This window comes from Lactuca virosa, chromosome 2, assembly GCF_052849685.1.
Source record: "Lactuca virosa cultivar CGN04683 chromosome 2, Lactuca_virosa_CGN04683_v6, whole genome shotgun sequence".
In the NCBI taxonomy this organism is placed as follows: domain Eukaryota; kingdom Viridiplantae; phylum Streptophyta; class Magnoliopsida; order Asterales; family Asteraceae; genus Lactuca; species Lactuca virosa.
Window position 1 is genome coordinate 287,108,510 of NC_136427.1, and position 7,636 is coordinate 287,116,145.

The window sequence follows — 7,636 nt, forward strand, 5'->3', positions numbered from 1 at the left end:
CCAGAATTATCACTATACTTCCAACTGTCCTTGAGCAACCAATCTTTGGTAAACCTTAGATTGTCCTCGACAATTGCTTAATCCTTTTAGTCATATCCAGTTCTAGACCTTTTCCCTTCTTACTGCCCCAGGCATTTGGAAAATTTTAGAAAGGATGAATATAGCACATGAAATCGATCCTATATCCGAAGCATATGGGACACGAGTCATGATGTCTCACATAAAGACTAAACCAGTCTTTTGCTATAACATTTCCATTTCTATTTGCCAAGTTCTCATAATTCAGATTATGAAAAGGGATGCCGTAATCATAATCGAATTTTAGAACGCAAATAATGGACCCATATATTGAATTTCCTTATGTTGAGCCATTCCAACATGAAATTCATATATATATATATATATATATATATATATATATATATATATATATATATATATATATATATATCCTTGACTAAATACGATTAAAATCTCAATCTAAGCTTTTAGAATTGAAATGAAGTATAATTTTCTCTCCCTTAATTATAGCAAAAAAACTTTTTCAACCCCTGCAACCTCACGAATTGAAACTTTTGTTTTCTATAATTAACATTGCTAACTTGCAACCTTTATCATAATTATCATGCTCCCACTAACATGATGATTATTAGCATAACACTTATGCTCCCACTAGCTTTGACATGTAATCAGAAATCAGCTGGACTTCTAGAAATCAATACTTTATTGACTTTCTTACCAAAGTTCAGATTTCTGATACTAGATTGCTTTGATAAAACTTTATCAATATCATACACCTTATCTTAGATAGCTCACAGGTGTGTCTAAATAATTTTAAGAACTATGAAAAGGGATGTCGTAATCATAGTCTCGATTGTTTAGACCTTTACCACTTCTCACAAGTCCATGTTAGAGTGATGGTTAACCACACACGCTCCACTAACGACTTTGAGAATGCAAATATCACAATTGCTATCTACTTCAAATCTACTTGGTGGAAGTGTTTCCTCACCATCATTTTCATGAATCGGAGAGAAACCTTGTGACCCTTAGATTTAATGGTGTATGTGTTCTTATCCATGTGAATTGTCAAAACCATAGTCACAAGACAAGGATAATGACAAATCCAAACTCATATGGATTAAACTTGTGCAATCTTAAATTCTTGCCATTTGGCAGCTCAAGGGCCTGCCATTGCTTCCAAGTAGCTATGCAACCAATTGAGAACTCTCAGAACTCCTATGCAAAGCCAACTTGAATAGGCACAGACATGTCGACACGATAGGTTATAAACCTCAAGTCGTGTGCTAGTGAAGAACTTCAGGTTTTATTCTTGATTAGTTCTTGAGACTTTCAAGACCTTTAAGGCTCCCACTGTCCTCTTGACATATAAGACTTTCTTGTCAGATATTCAAGAGATAGTGTGGGTTCTAATCAAGACAAACACTTCACACAATTGGCCTTACTTGGTCTTTGTTTTATCCAAAACATCACAACTTACCAATTTCAAATGTACAAGAGTAGAAAACTTTTACTCTTACATTTGACAAGTGTTTTAAACCTTCTTTAAGACATGTCACTCAAGTTACAATCTTAGAGTATAACTCTAAGAATTGTTTTTGGAACGAAGTATAAATCATCTTCTTAATTTAACCACTTCAACAATTCATAGCTCCTCTTCTTAGCTACCAGAATGCACTTAGAGGATGAATTGTGATAAGGTCTCTTAATCATTAAGATGATTATATAACATGATACTAAAGTACTCTCCCATCTTTTCAGATTTGAGAAACTTTTATCTTTCTGCCTAAGTTGATTCTTCTTATTCGCTCTGCCATACATTGAAACCTTTTCCAATGTCTCAGAATTACACTTAAGCTTGTAAGTATAACCATATTTACTGAATTTTAGTAAATAATGACGAATAGTCTTATCGATCTTTTGTGGTGGACTCTGACCAGTGCACAAGAATGTGTACCTGATCCCTTAGTCCTTCACTTGAATCACACACCCATGTGAACAAGTAGTTAGTCTTAATTTTTCCAATGCTCGAAAGTTCTCATTCATCATGCTATACAACTTGCATGATTCCAAGTTTCTATCCAACTGAAACTTGGGTGATGAGAATCTTTCCTTATTTGGTAAATTTAGACACTACCACAAATGAAAGAATCAAATTCATATTTCCACTCTTGCTCTTAATGGAATCTTATAAGCAACACAGATTTTCACAAATGCCATTGTAAGGATATTTTAAAATAAATAAAATCAAAAGATTTACCTTTTATTTTAAAACTTTGCGGAAAAACTTATCCTTACAATCCATATGAAAACTTGTTGTTATCTATTCCTAAGCAAAATATCATAACTCCTAAGAAGTAGCTCAAGAATCCGATCTTCAAACTATGCGATAGAAATCCATCTACGCGATCAGATTCAGCATATTCTTTCTTTAAGTTTCTTCACTTTTCTTTGATTCTTAAAACATCAACATGTGACCCAGTCACATCATGTATCAAGAATCTCAGAATAGAAACTTAGCAGAGTTATATAGTGGACTTTAACTGAAGTAGAGTCAAACTTATTGACTTTAACATCCTTAGGTAAATTTGGCAGCTTCGCAACCAATGCCCCTTTCTTTGGAAATATAAACATATGGACCCTTTGGTAATGGGACTATCTCAGACTTAGCTTTTCTCTTTACCATTTGGTCAACCGAGTTGACTATGGCCGATCCATTTCCATTGGGAAGAGAATGCTTTTTTGGATTCCCAGTGTCATCATTGTCAATGTCCATAAAGTTTTTAGGAAGTTGATCTTAGCAAATAGATAAGATCATTAAGGGTCTTGTCATAGTCTGTTTCATAGGTGTTCCAAAAGAACTCACTATGTGACTTAGAAAGTAGTTGAGCCACCAACTTTCTCAAGACTTTGACACCCAACTCTCCTGGCTTGTCAATATGTGACTACATCTCCAAGATGTGATCACACATAGACCTTTGCTTGCCAATAGGGCTTGAGTGACCTTAAACTTTTCAGGAACTTGTGGGTTAGGGAGAATAATTGGAGGAGGTGAAAGAAGTATGATTTCCATGGGACATCATCTTCATTTAGGAAAGCTTGTATCAAGAGATTTGGGAAGATCATAAATGTCTAAACCAGACATCTTTTGGGAGATACTCAAGATAGCTGATTTAAAGTCCTTAATATAACACCCAATATGAAATATTAAGGCTAGGACCCAACATAATACTTTTATAACTTGGAAGAGGGATGCCGTAATCCAAGCTATAAAATATTTGAAGGTAGGCGAATGACGATTCACCAATTTCCACCATGAAAACGAAATATATATTATTAGGTTTTAATTGGTTTTTGAAACTCCTAGATCTTTGAGATTCATTGAACTGTTCAATGGCATGTTTCAATCTCGAGTGTGCCCTTCAGGTTTTGTGACTGGGATGCCGAGGATCACAAAACAAGGTGTGAAGTAACCATGCAAATTACTTGGTACCCTTAAGTGTTTACCCCTCAATCGATGTGTCGGTTAACCACACACGCTCCATCGATACTATGATAAACATTAGGTTACCCTTTGCCTACCTTGTTAAATACGAGTTAGTGTGCCGGTTAACCACACACGCTCCACTAACCGACTTAAACAAAGTGCAAAGTGTAATTTCATGGATTAGCACCTTATTCACTTTTTCCTAAGTAACTAAGATTGGGTATTTATAAAAGGTTTAGTTACTTAGTATTTATCATTAATACTTTTAATGATGGGAGAATTATAGTCCTTGTCCTACCCGTTCGGCTAACGACCCTCCACCGGTCAAGGAAGCGGTGGGTGAGAGTGGACACCCATTAAACTGCCATTTTATAGGCAGTAACCTTATACCCCCCTTATAGACCGGCTTCGTGAATGAGGCCTACTAACGGTAAGACTGACTTTACTCTTATACACATATATAAATATTATTAACTTATAATATTATAAAGTATAAGGGTTGAATTTTAACTTTTAAAATTCTAAGGGCTTAACTTGGAATTAAAGTATTCATAAGAGAAAACTTTTCAAATTCCAAAACTTGAGGGCAAGTTTTGAAACTATTCAAAACTAATTAATTCCATAACTTATGTGTTTAAAGTAGTTTTAATTAAAAAAAAAAACTCTTCAAGTTCCATAACTTGAGGACAAGTTATGGAAGACTTTAAACTAATAAAAGAATGTAACTTTTCTTTATTTTTGTAACTTATGGAATTAATTAAGGTTACACATTTTATTACTTAATGAAGTGACTCTTGAACCTCCATAACTTGAGGACAAGACTCTTCATTTTTGTAACCATTACCAACTTTTATGAGTTTTATGAAACTTAAATGTGACTTTTCATATAACTTGAGGACAAGTTACAAAAACACATTTTAGAATCAACTCTTAGATTAAAATGGATTGAAAACACATAATCAATTAACTTTTCTATTAATCTAAGCAACTCATAAGAACAAGATAATTCAAATCAAACTTTTCCATGTAATTAGCCTAATCACTAAACTAATACAAAACATGAATCTATTGACAATTATCTTTGAAATTGGATTAGTATGAACATTACCACATCAAAAACAAGTTTATAAGTTCAAAAACATCTTAGGGTAATGTTTCTAGTCCATTTCTAGCCAAAAAAAACTCGAAAATATGCTGTCTGGGGCTCCTACTCGTCGAGTGTATCAACCTACTCGCCGAGTAGGATGATTTTCTTCATGGACTCGGCGAGTTCATCAGTGGACTCGGCGAGTCCAGTGCCCAGAATGCCCGAAATTCGACTTTTTCAGCATTTTTCAGCAATTTGCATCAAGTATAATTGAAAACAAGCCTAGGCTCTGATACCACTGATGGGTTTTGAGCATTCTAACACTCCTAAGTGTACATGCAACCCTAAATACCTTGGATCTATGTTTTCTCTATAATACATGCAAATATGATTATCCAAGGTATTATCCTAACTAGCATACCAAAACATTGATACTAGGATAATAAAATAGATAGAATACATACCTTGTTGTTGTTGCTTGACTCCATGAAGCTTGAGAGCCTAGTGCCCCAAGCGTGACACCTCAAATGGTTCACACAACATCATGAACTCTTGGAATAACCATGAGAAGAAGACATACATGTTCAAATCGGCTAGCCCTCAAAATATGTATCACTAGTGCCCATTTCTTGAACTAAAGGGGTTCTTATATAGTGTGGCTATTAGGGTTACACCATGTAACTCATGACTTTACCCATTCCTTATGCTCCATGGGTTTTAACCTCCATGGAGTATCCATGGATCACCACATGGGTTAAACCCAACATAAAGGAATCTTGGATCATAAGCCCACATATATAAGAATGAATGATTTACACAATCAATCCCCATATATTTAATTAGTCTCTTTTTGATCACTAAATTAAGTCCAAATTAATTCTTGATCAATACTAATTAAATAACATGATTTCATATTAATATATTAGAACTTATAATATATTAATATGTCACAAAATGTCTTTTCCTCATAAACGGTCTATCCAAATGTTCCGATGCCATGCAACCCAAATGGACCATGCCGAGTCGGGTCAAGTACATACCAATTATAGTTATGGACTTAGACACTAATCCAACATAAAAACATCCCTCAATATCAGCGATCCACCTCATAGCAGCAATCGGATGTTGTGTCCCATCAAACTTTGGTGGCTTCGTGTTGCTGAACTCCCGAAACAGCAACGAGTCACCTCCATATGGCCTGGCAGCAGTGACAGTTGCGGTGGTCGCATCAGTAGCGGCCTCAGTAACAGCGGCATACCGCTCATCAAAAGTCTCAATCAAGGTGGTCTTAATAGACCCAAACATTTCAGGAATCTCCGCTCGAATAGCTGCGGCCACCTCCTCGTGAATCATCCTGCGAATCTCATCATCACTAGTCCCACTGCTCTCGGGGTTGGCGTATACCCACCATGATGTCTCTGAAACACAACACAAAAATCATCAGAGACTCGCTCGAGCATACTCAAACTCGATCACTCATCCCTACTTGTTCCTTAGCATCCTAAGGATTCTTACTTGGGTTGCATACAGATCCGGTGCTTTCAGTAGTACGGGCCCAATACTACCTTCCACACCAACCTGTAGTCACCCCAAGTCCTCCTCCTAGGACCCCAGTTCACAAGTACTCTATCTCTTACGAATAACAGACTACCCTCTCAGAAGATCTCTCATATGCTCATCTAGGTATCTCTCCTAGATTATCCCTCGACTCAAGACTTTCTCTCTCTAAGTGATCCTGCCAGATACTCTCACTCAGCACATACTTAAAACACATAACTGATAGCAACGACTCCTATGCTAAGGCATCACAAATCAGGCAACTCTAGCCCTAAAATATGAAATACCTAGCCTATCCTATAGCATGCATCACTAATATCTCAAAAATATCTCAAAAATATCTCATAACACAAATAAATAAGGGTATTTTGGGAAATCACCGTTCGGGCTCTGGCTGATTGTACACACTGCTCCAACTCGATTTCTCTTAAAACTCTTTCTCATTTTAGAAAAATTCATTTCTTTTGAAATTTTTTCTTAAATCCTCAGTTTGAGTTCAGACATACCCGAAAGTACACCCGAATCCCTCAAACCAAGGCTCTGATATCAACTTGTAACACCGTAAAATTTCAAACAAATTTTTATTTTTAAAATCACATAATTCTCATAACAGTGTTCACAAAACCCCAAATGACAAGATTTTCAAAAACACATATTTCAGAAAAATGTTTTAAACACAATCCAGGATCCTCAAATGTGACTCCGCCTCGTGTGTACAATCAAATCGGCGCCTTCCCGTGATCCTGAGAAGTACCTGAAACACATAACACATAACACGGTAAGCACGAAGCTTAGTGAGTTCCGCAAAATACCACACACATCACATTAGCTACTCGAGGCTAACTCAATACGACCCTCCAGTCAATGTGTCTCAGTGGAGACCCTCTGGTCCCACAACTCAATAAGCTCATAATAATAATACTCAACATAAATCACAAAGACATAATGCAGGATATCACAATACACAAGTAAGCACATAAGGCACCTTGGTCACACAAAGATACCACTCATGGTATGTATAGTGAGAAGACTCGCCTCGCAAGAAATCGGATAATCTCGAACTCAAATCACCGGTCTAGCCTCCGCCTAACACATACGATAATTATCCCTAATTAATAATGGCTCTCAATGAAGCTAGACTAACCCTTCTACAAACTCACAGAAGGGTAAAAGACCATTTAACCCATCCATGGCGTTAATAGTCCACAAATTGACCAAACCCTAAAAGTCAACCGAAAGTCAACGCCAGCGAGTACACTACGCGTACAAGATCTCTACGTTGGGCGTACTCCGATGCCACACATGCATCAGAGATTCTCAACCCTACGCTGCGCGTACTGGGATTACGCTCGGCGTACGGCCCAGTTTTGCTCTTTCTAATCTTTTGGTCTTAATCAGTTAAGACCTTGGCTCATATCACAGATCTGGACTCCCTAAAGGCTCTTACTCCATAAAGTCAATGACTTTAAGCCTTTGCATGGCTG